We start from the raw sequence: 14,611 nt of genomic DNA, 5'->3' as shown, positions 1-14,611 counted from the left end.
AAAGGTCACACTTAAACGGCCACGACAACGAGACACCGACGGATTGAAACCATAAAGGAAGGTTGGAAAGACCTGTAGCGGTAACTGTTCCCATTCTATTCCTATTCTCTCTCTCTCCAACAATTACTACACAGCGACAACCAAAAGACGGCAGCTTGTGGAACTGCAGTGAACTTTATATTTCCATCGGACAATACATTATCCCCTAGACAACGATAGAGCTTATTTCTTATTGATTATTGTTATACCCGCACTTTTAGATTTAGTATTGACGACATATATTATCTGTATATTTGCATTGATATTATTTTTGTGTATTTTTACTAATAAATACTGTTAAAAATAGTATCATCAGACTTCAACGGATGTCTCTATCTTTGCTGGTAAGTCACCCAGTTACGGGGTTCGTAACAGTATTTATTGACATACAAAATCTCTTCAAATTCCTAATGTAGTCGCTGTTTTGTTTTCTTTATAACTATCTTGATATGTTGGGACCAGGTGAGGTCCTCAGAGATCTTGACACCCAGGAACTTGAAACTGCTCACTCTCTCCACTTCTGATCCCTCTATGAGGATTGGTATGTGTACCTTTGACTTACCCTTCCTGAAGTCCACAATCAGCTCTTTCATCTTACTGATGTTGAGTGCCAGGTTGTTGCTGTGGCACCATTCCACTAGTTGGCAAATCTCACTCCTGTACGCCCTCTCGTCACCACCTCAGATTCTACCAACAATGGTTGTATCGTCAGCAAATTTATTGATAGTATCTGGGCTATGCCTAGCCACACATTCATGTGTATATAGAGAGTAGAGCAGTGAGCTAAGCACACACCCCTGAGGTGCAACAGTGTTGATAGCGAGGAGGAGATATTATCACCAATCCGCACAGATTGTGGTCTTCCGGTTAGGAAGTTGAGGATCCAATTGCAGAGGAAGGTACAGAGGCCCAGGTTCTGCAACTTCTCAATCAGGATTGTGGGAATGATGGTATTAAATGCTGAGCTATAGTCGATGAACAGCATCCTGACATTGGTGTTTGTGTTGTTCAGGTGGTCTAAGGCTGTGTGGAGAGCCATTGAGATTGCATCTGCTGTTGACCTATTGTGGCAACAGGCAAATTGCAATGGGTCCAGGTCCTTGCTGAGGCAGGAGTTCAGTCTCGTCATGACCAACCTCTCAAAACATTTCATCACTGTAGATTTGTGCACTACCGGGTGATAGTCATTAAGGCAGCTCAGATTATTCTTCTTAGGCACTGGTATAATTGTTGCCTTTTTGAAGCAAGTGGGAACTTCCGCCCATAGCAGTGAGAAGTTGAAAATGTCCTTGAATACTCTCGCCAGTGGTTGACACAAGTTTTCAGAGTCTTACCAGGTACAGTCAGGGCCTTCCACCTTGCGAGGGTTTACCCTATTTAAAGACAGCCTAAAATTGGCCTCTGAGACGGAGATCACAGGGTCCCCAGGAGCAGCAGGGATCTTCACAGCTGTAGTTGTGTTCTCCCTTTCAAAACTTCATCAGGGTCTTTCTTCCACCCATCAGAGATATTTATCCAGGAGCACTGTGTACATAGGGCACTTAGCATTGTCAATGATCCCTCTCATCCATCCAACAATCTCTTTGATCCCCTACCATCAGGCAGGAGGTATGAGGACAAGAACTGATAGGATGGGAAACAGCTTCTTACTTCAGGCCATGAGTCTACTGGACTCCATCACCACCCACGTATCATCACGTAGGAAGCAGCAGCAGAGTTATACTGTTTACTTTTTAACTTCAGTCATAAATACACCTTATTATTTGTTGCTTGCTTGTGGTAATTTAACTTTATGTTGTATATGTGACTTAAATATGTCGTGCACCTTGGTCTGGATGAACATTGTCCTATGTGTGTACAACTGGATGACAGTAAACTGCACTAGAAATTGAGTCTGGGGCCCTCCACACTGATCTCCAGGGCCTGTCTCTACTACTGGAGTGGATCCATCCAAGGTAACTGCCCAGCCCTCTTCAAAGGATACAAGGAGGCCCAGGTGGCCCAAGAAAGGGAGCAGATGGCTTACTGCATTCTAGTCAAGTAATCAAGAGAATATCTGCAAATGCTGAAAATCCAAACTGCTGGAGGAACTCAGCAGGCCAGGCAGCATCTAGGAGAAGGGTACAGTCAACTTTTCGGGCGGAAACCTGGAGACAGTATTTTGTTTTGTTTAAAAATACCTTAAAACACAACAAAAACAAACAGAAAGGGAAAGACAGAAGCTCAGAGGAAGGTGCAAGTGTAGAAAGAGCTGCCAGGGGAAGTGGTGGATGTTGCTTTGATTACAACATTTCAGAGAAGTTTGGATGGGAAGGGTACGGAGGGTTATGGTTCAGGTGCCGGTCAATGGGAGTGGGCAGAATAACAGTCCAACACAGACTAGATGGGCGGAAGGGCCTATTTCTATGCTCAATGAGTCTAGAAACACAAATAATGGCCAGGTTGGATGGAGTAAAGGTCCTTGACCCTGTTGTACCGGACAGCAGGTATTCAGTTGTCACCTGTACTGAGGTTTAATAAAAACCCTTGGTTTACATACTGTTCACACAGATCAGTTCATTACAACAATGCAGAATGATTATAATAAAAGTAATGAGTAGATCTGCAGAGAGGGACATGTAATGGGTCGCCAAGCTCTGGTGCCATCTTGGTTAAGGATAGAGAGCATCACTGCATGGTTCAGAAACTACACTGTAGAGACAGGAAGACTCCTCATTCTCCTTTACAGTTGTGTACTGGAAATTATATTAAACAATATTGAATCTTGAATGTACATGAAATAAGCTCAGAACAGATCTGTTAGGAACTCAGCAGGTCAGGCAGAACTTAACTGAATGGAATAAACAGTCGATGTTTCGGGCTGAGACCCTTCATCAGTATTTCCAGCACCTGAAGAATCTTGTGTTTACAAATAGATCTGTCAGTTGGATTTCATCCAGACTTAAGCAGCACTCTCTCCAGGTGATGTTTTAGGCACCACCATTCTGTGAGTTTCCTCCTCCTCCTCACTAAATGCCACCTTTGTGGTATATCTGTGTAGATTAATAAAGCACTTATCCTGTCTTTCTACACCATCTTTCATTGGATGTCACAGCCACCACTGTAACTTTACAGTGCAACTGTTGTGCGGCTTCTAAATGGGGAGAAAATTCAAAAGCCCGTGGTGCGGCGGGACTGAGCTGCAGGATTCCCTAATGCTTGCAGGTTGAGACAGTGGTAAGGAAGGCAAATGCAATGTTAACATTCATTTTGAGAAGACTAGGATATAAAAGCAAGGATAAAATGCCGAGGCATTATTAGACATCAATCAGACTGCCCTTGGGAGCATTGTGAGCAGTTTTGGGCCCCTTATCTAAGAGGCTGGCATTGGAGACGGTCCAGAGGAGGTTCATGAGAATCATTCTTTTGATGATCCTGAGTCTGTACTTGCTGGAGTTTAGAAGAATGAGGGGAGATCTTATTGAAACCTATTGAATATTGAAAGGCCTAGATAAAGTGGATGTGGAGAGGATGTTTCCTATAGTGGGAGTGTCTAGGGCCAGAGGACACAGCATCAGTATAGAGAGACGTCCATTGAGAACAGAGATGAAGAGTAATTTGTGTAGCCTAAGGGTGGTGAATCTGTGGAATTTATTGCACTGATGGCTATGGAAGCCAAGTCATTGGGTATGTAAAGCAGAAGTTGATAGGCTCTTGATTTGTAAGGGCATCAAAGGTTATGGGGAGAAGGCAGGAGAAGGATGATAAGTGGCCATGATGGAATGGTGGAGTAGACTCAATGGGCCAAATGGCCTAATTCTGCTCCAATGCCTTTGGATTTTGGGGGGGGGGTGGTGTAGTGACCCTTGGAGGAACTCAGCAGGTTCGGCCGTGTCTGTTGAGGGGTATGAACAGTTGATCTTTTGGGCCAAGACCCTTCGCCAGACCTGTTCAAAATTTCCAGCAGCTGCAGAATTTCTTGTGTGAGCTACACAAGCCCACCCAGTTTGCATCAGCATCAAGCACTCAATAATTCTACAGTACATTATAGCACAGGACAGCACGATGCATGCCACTTTTTAACCTACTCTAAAATCAACCTAATCCTTCCCTCCCACATAGCCCTCCATTTATCTATCATCCATGTGCCTATCTAAGAGTCTCTTAAATGCCCCCAATGTATCTGCCTGTACCAACCCCCTGGCAGTGCATTAAAAAAAAACTACCTCTGACATTCCCCTCTACTCCGATCACCTTAAAATTATGCCTCCTCATATTAGCCATTTCTACCCTGGCAAAATGTTTCTGGCTGTCCATTCGACCTATGCCTCGTACCATTTTGTACACTTCTGTTGTTACCTCTCATCCTCCTCCTCCTCCTCTCCTTTTTCCCTTGCTCTCTAGATCCTCTTTTTAATATTCCTGCCACGTTACTTTCAACTCCTTCCAGACTATATCATGAACCTACACATAGGGGCAAAGTGCTTTGGCTAATTAACTTACCAACTCCACAAATTTTTGGGATATGGGAGGAAACTCCACATCACAAAAACTGGATCAGCAATTTTGCAGATGACACCAAGATTGGGGGTGTAGTGCACAGCATGGAAGACTGTCAGAGCTTGGAGCAGGATCTGGTTCTGGACCAGCTGAAAAACAGCAGATGGAATTTAATGCAGCCAAGTGTGAGGTGTTGCAGTTTGGGAGGACCAACCAGTTAGGTCTTACACAGTGAGAGATAGGGCACTGAGATAGAATAGAGATCTGGGAATACAGATTCACAATTTCTTGCAAATGGCATCACATATAGATAGGGTTGTAAAGAAAGATTTTGGCACATTGGCCTTCATACTGGTGAGGCCTAATTTGGAGTATTGTGTCCAGGTTTGGTCACCTACCTTCAGGAAAGATGTAAGTAAGTGCAGAGAAAATTTACAAGGATGTTACTGGGATTTGAAGGCCTGAATTATAGGGAAAAGTTGAATAGGTTTGAACTTTATTCCCTAAAGTGAAGGAGAATGACAGAAGTTTACAAAATTATGAAGGGTATAGATAAGGCAAGTGCAAGCAAGCTTTATCCACTGAGGTTGTGTGAGACTACAACTAGAGGTCATGGGTTAACAGTTAAGTAAAATTTGGATGCGAGTGGTATGGAGGGCTATGGTCTGGGTGCAAGTTGATGGGACTGGGTAGATTAATAGTTTGGTACAGACTAGATGGTCTGAAGGTCCTGGTTCTGTGTAACTGGAGCACCCAGGGAATGCCCATGCAGTCACAGTGAGAACATGCAAACTCCACACAGATAGCACTGGAGATTGGGATTGAGCTTTGTTGTGTTTGTTCACCTGTAACTACTGATGAGACTCGAAGCCAAACAGCAGAACAAGCTGGAATTCAAAATAACCCTTTATTCAGTAAAACTACACCAGTCTCAACCCAATCTCACACACCTCAGTACGTTTGACTATTTAAATGGTTTACTCCAGGACAATTGAGTCCTTGCCTGGAACAATGACCAAACAGTGAACATCAGCCTGGGTTTGGTTTCAGCTGACCACTAGGTACTCATTGCTTTGGCTCACTTCCCTCTTGAAGCTGGTTATCTGCAGGATTTGAGCTGCGGATTGATTTGAAAAGCAACAACCGGTTTATGCTGGCTATCAGTCCTTCTTAGTGGTTTGCTAGTTGTTACTTGTCGTGGTGGTGCTTGCCACTGTGCGGCGGCTGGTGATTGGTTCAGTTGGGGGCAACTTGAACTCTACCAGGAGGAGATGAAGGTCCAGCTCTGTGTTTGAAGATCTACCCGATGAACTTGATGAATCTCCAGGGGCACATGGCTACAGCTGGCGGATGTGGTGATGCCAGCGATGTCCACCTATGATAACTTCATGTAGCACTTCCCAACTGCTTGACAATCTGACCTGGTACCCAGGAGTTTTGCCCTTGTGATACCATCTTCCCCACACCGCAGCTCTGGGTTTGAGTGATTTCACTCATGAACAAAGGTCGATGTGGCTGTCTCTGTGCACCTGACCATCTGCTGACTCAGATGTTGGATGCTGTGGCATCATCGATTCCAACACTGTGCGCAGTTTTCTTCCCAAAAGTGCTTGAGATGGAGACTTTCTATCAAGGCCTGGATGCGATGTAATTCACTATGTCAGTAGAAATGTGCTGAGCACCTCGGATGATGCTCCTTCTCCTCTTGATTTCAGAGGCGACTGTTTGAAGGCATCCAAACCTCTCTGCTTGGCTGTTGGAATGTGGATGATATGGGGGTGAGGGGTGTGAATAATTGCAGAATGCAGCAAACTTCTGTGAACTGGATTGAGTACTGCTGTCAGAAACAAGCATTTCTGTAATTCCAAAGCGACTGAAGATCGCCTCTGTTGTTGTTGACTACATAGGTAATACTTCTGGGCATTTGAAGTTGGCATCAACCTGGACAAGATGGGTACACCCATTGATTGGGCCAGTGAAGTTAATTTATTCTCGACTCAACTGAAGCCATGGTTGTGGATCGGCTCCACTAGGATTCTTTGCTGCCATAGAACATTGAGTATGGATGTGATATCTGCATCTATGCATGCCCAGCCAGTACACAAAGCTTCTTGTCAGGGCTTTCATTTGATTGATGCCCAGGTGACCAAGGTGGAAATGTTTCAGTACATTTGGCTGAAGTATTCATGGATTACTATTCTTTCTCCAAACATTAGGCAAGAGCGCAGTTGATAGAAGAGTACAGTATCAATGAGGTATCTGGAGATATGCTGAAGATCAGCAGCTGTTTCTGTTCTGATCTTGTTGACGGCGACTGGAAGACCTTTAGCAGCATCCGATACAACCCGGAGGACTTCACAATCAATTACTTCAATTCCCAGAGAACTACATCTGTGTGAAGCGTGTCCAGCTGCACCTGCTTGAAATCCGTATTAGGGATCTGGAGCAGCAGCTGGATGACCTTCGGCTTGTACAGGAGAGTGCGGAGATAACTGATCAGAGTTACAGGTAAGTAGTCACCCCTAAGTTGCAGCAGGCGAGAAGGCAGGTGACTGTCAGGAGAAATGGAAATGTGAATAGGAAGTTAGTGCACAGTGTGGCCATTCCCTTCAATAATAAGTATACCACTTTGGATACTATTGTGGGGAATGCCATGGTGACCACGTTACTGGCACTGAGCATGAGTCCATGGTACAGAAGGGAAAGAGGAAGAACAGGGGAGTGGTAGTGATAGGGGACTCAATAATCAGGGGAACAAGAGATTCTGCGGACAAGAACAGGACACCGAATGGTATGCTGCCTCCTTGGTGTCAGGGTCAGGGATGACACATATCGTGTCCACAGCATTTTGGAGGGGGAGGGAGAGCATCCATGTCTTGGTACATATTGGTACCAATGACATATGAAGGAAAAGCAAAGAGGTTCTGAAAAGAGAATTAGAGAGCTAGACAGAAAACTGAGAAGCAGGAGCTCCAGGGTAGTAATTTCTGGATTGCTGCCTGTGCCATGTGCCAGTGAGGGTAGAAATAGGATGATTTGGCAGATAAGTGTGAGGCTGAGAAGCTGGTGCAAGGGGCAGGGCTTTAGGTTCTTGAATCAATGGGATCTCTTCTGGGAGAGATATAACCTGTACAAAAGGGACAGGTTGCACCTGAGTCCGAGGTGGACCAATATTCTCAGAAGCAGGTTTGTTAGAGCTGTTGGGGAGGTTTAAACTAATTTGGCAGGGGTGTGGGAACCAGAGGTGAAGGGACTCAGGATAGCACGGATGGTAAAAAACAAAAATAGTATGCAGACTGTCAGATCATGCAGGCAGATAGGACAAAATTGCAGCCAGTAGGGTGAGTATCAGTGCATCAGGGATGCACAATCAGAATGGGTAGCAAATGTAGTATTCAAAGCGTTATATCTCAATGCATGGAGTAAAAGAAATAAAGTGGATGATCTTGTTGCACTATTACAGGTTGTCAGATATGATGTTGTGGCCATCACTGAATCGTGGCTGAAGGATGGTTGTAGTTGGGAGCTAAATGTGCAAGGTTACACGTTGTATCGGAGGGACAGGAAGGTAAGCAGAGGGGGTGGTGGGGTTCTGCTGAAAAAGAATGGCATAAAATCATAGAAGATTGTGACATAGGATCGGAAGATATTGAATCCTTATGGGTTGAGTTAAGAAACTGCAAGGGTAAAAGGACCTTGATGGCAGTTATACACAGGCCTCCCAACAGTAGCTTAGATGCGGACCACAGATTACAATGCGCAATAGAAATTACAACGTGCAATATTAAGATGGTCATGGGAGATTTCAAGATACAGGTCGATTGGGAAAATCAGGTTGGCAATGGATCTCAAGAGAGTGAGTTTGTTGAATGCCTACGAGATGGCTTTTTAGAGCAGTTTGTCATTGAGCCTACCAGGGGACCAGCTATACTGGATTGGGTGTTATGTAATGAATCAGAGGTGATTAGGGAGCTTAAGGTAAAAGAACCCTTAGGAGCCAAAGTTCACAATATGATTGAGCTCAACTTGAAATTTGATAGGGAGAAAGTAAAGTCTGATGTAGCAGTATTTCAGAAATAAATTTCAGAGTAAAGAAATTACAGTGGTATGAGAGAGAGGAGTGGCCACAGTAAATTGGAAGGAGATGCCAGCAGAACAGCAATGGCTTGAGTTTCTGGGAAAAATGAGGAAGGTGCAGGATAGATATATTCCAAAAACGAAGAAATACTGCCATATGTTGAAGGGTGTGAAGGAAGAGAAATGAGTGGAGTTACTATTACAAGGAAGAAGGTGCTCAAAAAGCTGAAAAACCTAAGGGTACATAAGTCACCTGGACCAGATGAACTGTACCCTAGGGTTCTGAAAGAGGTAGCGGCAGAGATCGCAGAAACATTAGAAATGATCTTTCAAAAATCATTGGACTCTGGCATGGTGCCAGAGGACTGGAAAATTGCAAATGCCACTCCACCTTGTACTAAAGGAAGGAGGCAGCAGAAAGGAAATTATAGACCAGTTAGCCAGACCTCAGTGATTGGGAATATGTTGGAGTCAATAGTTAAAGATGAGGTTATTGAGTTCTTGGTGACACAGAACAAGATTGGAATAAGTCAGCATAGTTTGAATTTTTTTGAGGAGATTACAAGTAGGATAAAGGGGATGCAGTGGATGTTGTATATTTGGACTTTCAGAAGGCCTTTGACAAGGTGCCACACATGAGGTTGCTAACCAAGTTAAGAGCCCATGGTATTACAGGACAGTTATGGTTAGAGCTTTGGCTGATTGGTAGGAGGCAGCAATTGGGAATAAAAGGATCCTTTTCTGGTTGGCTGCCAGTGACTAGTGGTGCTCCTCAAGGGTTGGTGTTGGGACCATTTATTTTTATGCTGTATATAAATGATTTAGATGATGGAATAGATGGCTTTGTTGCCAAGTTTGCAGATGATACGAAGATTGGTGGAGGGGCAGGTAGTGTTGAGGAAACAGATAGACTGCAGAAGGACTTAAGCAGATTAGGAGAATGGGCAAGAAAGTGGCAAATGAAATACAATGTTGGAAAATGCACGGTCATGCACTTTGGTAGTAGAAATGTGTAAACTATTTTCGAAACAAAGAGAAAATCCAAAAATCTGAGATGCAAAAGGACTTGGGAGTCTTTGTGCAGAACACCCTAAAGGTTAACTTGCAGGTAGAGTCAGTGGTAAAGAAGGCAAATGCAATGTTAGAATTCATTTCAAGAGGTCATGAATACAAGAGCAGGGCTGTGATGCTGAGGCTTTATAAGGCACTGGTGAGGCCTCATCTTGAGTATTGTGAACAGTTTTGGGCTCCTCATCTGAAAAAAGATGTGCTGGCATTAGAGAAGGTTCAAAGGAAGTTCACAAGGATGATTCCTGGAATGAAAGGGTTATCATATGATGAATGTTTGATAGCCCTGGGCCTATACTCACCGGAATTTTGAAGGATGAGGGGGTATCTCATTGAAACCTTTTGACTCAGATTGGATGTGGAAAGTACGTTTCACCTGGTGGGGGCATCTGGGACAAGAGGGCACAGCCTCAGGATAGAGGGCCATTTATTTAAAACAGAAATGCAGAGAAATTACTGGAGCCAGAGGGTGGTGAATTTGTAACCACAGACAGCTGTGGAGGCCAGGCTATTGGGCGTATCTGAGGCAGAGCTGATAGGTTCTTGTTTGGTCTTGGCATCAAAGGTTATCAGGAGAAGGCTGGATAGTGGTACTGAGAGGAAAAAATGATCAGCCATGATTGAATGGCGCAGCATATTCAATGAGCCGAATAGCCTATTTCTGCTCCTATGTCTTATGAAATCATAGTTACAAATGTGTTTTCATTTTCACTAACTTGCCAATTCATAACTCTGGAGAGGGCATCTGCTTGACCAAGATGCTGAGTTGCTGTGTTTTTCATTTTGAAACCATTGGCTAATAACATTGTTGCAGACTGTTGGCTGTATATGCTGTGATTCCTTTCTTAGATCCGAAGATGGACGACAGTAGTTTGTGATCAGTAAGGAGAGTGAAAAGTCTGCCATAATGCACCTTGTGAAATTTCTTCAGAGCAAAGATGATTCCTGGGGCTTCCTTCTTGATTGGTCCATTGATTTGGCTGTATGCATGACAGCTTTTTTGGAGCAATCAGGGAAGATATGGAATATGACTGCTCTCACTTCAAAGTTGTTGCATCCATTGCAATGATGATTGAGAACCCAGGGAAAAAATATTCAAGAGAAGGCCATAAGACAGCGTTTTTTCACCTGATCCAAAGCACCTTGGCATTGTTTGGACCATTTCCACCTGGCCCTCTTGTTGAGTAGGACATTCAGTGGCTCTCTCAGCCTGTGCATTGGTGGAAGAAATGCTGAATAATGACTGATCATGCTCAAAAATGATTGTAAAGTGCTGACATCTGATGGTGACAGCATCTTCAAAATAGCAGTGATGTTTTCAGGATATGGGCGATGTCCATACTCACCTATGATGAATCCCAAATGTTTGATTGAAGTCAGCATGAAGGTACACTTTTCTGCCTGAAGTTGTAACCCAAAGTCTTGTAGTTTGTTCAAAACTCGGTGCTCATTACAATGATGTTGGTGAAGTAAGCGGCAACACGAATACCACTCAGCATGGCATCCACAAGGTGCTGGAAAGGCGGAGGAAAACCCCTTACGTGCAGTAATGGCGAGAAGCTCTTGTGATTTTTCTGCCACTTCCACCTTGAGGTAGGCTTCAACCAAGTCCAACTTTGCAAAGAAGCAACCACCATTCAATTTTGTGGAAAGACTTACTGGTACTGGTAATGGTATTGGCATGTCTCCAGAGCTGCCCAAGGTGAGTAGTTGAGAGCTTTCATCACAGCAACTTGTTGCAGCCGATCTAGCTCTTGCTCCATGGTTGGTAAGGCTGCATATGGTACTGGTATTTTGGGACAGAAGACTGGCTTTGCGGCTGGGTGGAGGTAGAGTTCTACTTGGAGTTTGGTGCAGCAATCTACACCTCCTTGAAATACTGCTGCATAATGCTGTTGCATTTGTGTGGTCTCAGCTACTGATGGTGATATGGTGTTGACTGACATGATTTAAACAGCCAATATCTTCATATAGAGGGATGCTCCAGAGATCAAGCTTGTCCATCCATTCAATGCCAAGGACATTCATATCTGGCTGCTCTGTTCGGTAACACACACCATTGACTTGATTACTATTCAGCTTCACCATGCAGTGGAGTTTGCCACAGCTGGAGGGTTCCAGCCAATGCACTGCAGGTGGAATGATGAGTTGATGTGATTGATGGGGACCCTAGTTCCTGCCATGTGCATTTGGAAATGAAGGTGATGTCTGACACCGTGCCGAGTTGTAGCTTCACCAACTGTTTGTTGATAAATACGTTGACGTACTGTCTCCTGACGGGCCAAGTCCATTTTGAACATGACATTAAGTTCCTCGTGGAGTTTGAAACTTCTTGTCCTTGTGTTCCACTGACAACAAAACCTACTCTGTGACCACAGCAATGGCATTTGCAGCATGTTTCTTATTTTCTTGCATAGTGCCGTGCACCACAGTTCTAACAAAATATGTTTGGTCGGTTGGAGACCCTGAGTGATGACGTCCGGGCCACTGGACACTGCATTGACCTTGGTCTATTCAACCAGGTTGGAATCATGTTTCAAGTTGATCAAACTCACTGGAATTTAGAAGATTGAGGGGGGATCTTATTGAAACGTATAAAATTCTAAAGGGATTGGACAGGCTAGATGCAGGAAGATTGTTCCCGATGTTGGAGAAGTCCAGAACGAAGGGTCACAGTTTAAGGATAAAGGGCAAGCCTTTTAGGACCGAAATGAGGAAAAACTTCTTCACACAGAGAGTGGTGAATCTGTGGAATTCTCTGCCACAGGAAACAGTTGAGGCTGGTTCATTGGCTATATTTAAGAGGAAGTTAGATATGGCCCTTGTGGCTAAAGGGATCGGGGGTATGAAGAGAAAGCAGGTACAGGGTTCTGAGTTGGATGATCAGCCATGATCATACTGAATGGCGGTGCAGGCTCGAAGGGCCGAATGGCTTACTCCTGCACCTATTTTCTATGATTCTAAATCTTGACATTCTTGAGCAACAGCTTTGTAGAGTCCTGTCAGGGTGTTGCTCTAGTCTGGCCAGGAACTGTTCACTAATATCTACATCACCAAGTCCACAAATAAAAATCAGACATTTGAACTGTGATTCAGTCATGTTTCTCAGCTTCAACTTTTCATATTTGGGATTGACGATACTGGCATATGTAATAAAGTTATCAGTGTCTTGTTTAATGAGTTTTAGGCAATGGTAGTGACACTGAAATCTCCAAAATTGCTTGTTAGTTGTTGGACAGTTTCATCAAATGATAGGTCACACAAGTTCTTAGGCAGAATGATGCTGAAATAGCATTAAGTACCAAATTTTCAGAGCAAAGTGCACATATTCCAGGAATTGTCTTTACTGGTGAACTTGTCCCAGAATACATCTTCGTAGTGCTTGAACCATGATTCAAATGTAATCCCAAAGTGGCATCAAGCTGGAAATTGGAAATGGACGCAACAACTGACTCACGAGTTCTGTTTGGTGTTTCACACCGATGTCATTGGACTCCCTGACAACCTGCTGGTTAACATTTCAATTAGCTTCATCTGTGCTCTCTTAAATTGAGCCTGCTGCTGTCGTAAATTTGCATGCATGTCTTCTGATGAAATTGCCTAATCAATATAATATAGCACCTGATCACCAATTTGTTGTGTTCACTTGCCGAATATAACTACAGATGAGACCAGAAGCCAGACAGTAGAACAAGCTGAAATTCAAAATAACCCTTTATTCGATAAAACTACACCAGTCTCAAATCTCAACTCAAACTCTCACTCCCAATTACGACTATTTAGATAGTTTATTCCTGAACAATTGAATCCTTGACTGGGACAACACCAATCAGTGAAAGTCAGCCTGGGATTGGTTTCAACTGACCACTGGATACTAAATGATTTGGCTCACTGTAACAAATCTGGGTGTCTGATGATTGGGCAGTGGCTGAGATAGCTGTGCTACTGTACAGTGAGTGTAGCTGAGGAATAATAATAGGCTGGAAACAGAGTGCACAGGGCTGCTTTACCCCAAAACTGAGGGGTCTATTCAAGTACAACCAAGACCATTCAGCCCATCAAATCCATGCCAGCCCCTGCAAACTCAATCTCTCCCTTCCCCAGAATACATGTTTCTCTGTTATCTGCAAAAATATTTAAACTTTAAAAAAAAAACTTTTCACACACCCAATTGATTCATGACCTATTTTCCAGGGGCAAATTTCACTAATTAACCTACCAGCCTGTACATCCTTGGGAATATGGGAGAAACTCATGCAGACACAGGGAGAATGTGCGAACTCTATGCGGATAGCACCGGAGGCCAGAATCAAATTCAGATTCTGGAGCTCTGAAGTATCAGCACTAACTGCTGTGTTGGCAATAACCCCCTTAAACATCTCAGCCAAACGAGATGCAAGTGGTGACCTTTTTCTTACTGTAGATTTGCATATAGCACATATAACAGTAAATAGCCACACACAAAAAAAGCCCAACTCTCTATGTCCAACAATCCTCATCACATGACACTCAGGGACTTGGGCTATATATTTTGTGTGATTGTATGTTTACTGCCATCTTATACGAACTAAGTGTACTTGGCCCCAGAGAGACGCTGTTTCGTTTAGCTGTATTCATGTATGGTTGAATGAAAATTAAACTTGAACTTATCTATTACAAATTGGGTGCCTGCTATCCAAACTCTGCAAAACCCAGAAGGCTGGGGTAGAAAGCCCTCCCTACCATTGAGCACATCTACATATAGTGCTGTTGCAGGAAACCACCATCCAGGTCATACTCTTTTCTCATAGCTGCCATCGGGAAGGAGATGAAGGAGCCTCAGGACCCACATCACCATGTTCAGAACAGTTATTACCCTTCAACCATCAGGTCCCTGAACCAGTGAGGACAACTTTACTCACCCCAGCATTGAACTGATTCCACAAACTATGGACTCACTTTCAAGGAC

The sequence above is a fragment of the Hemitrygon akajei genome, chromosome 8 (genome assembly GCF_048418815.1).
Source record: "Hemitrygon akajei chromosome 8, sHemAka1.3, whole genome shotgun sequence".
Classification (NCBI taxonomy): Eukaryota; Metazoa; Chordata; class Chondrichthyes; order Myliobatiformes; family Dasyatidae; genus Hemitrygon; species Hemitrygon akajei.
The sequence above is the reverse complement of the archived record's forward strand: the minus strand, read 5'-3'. Positions refer to the sequence as shown.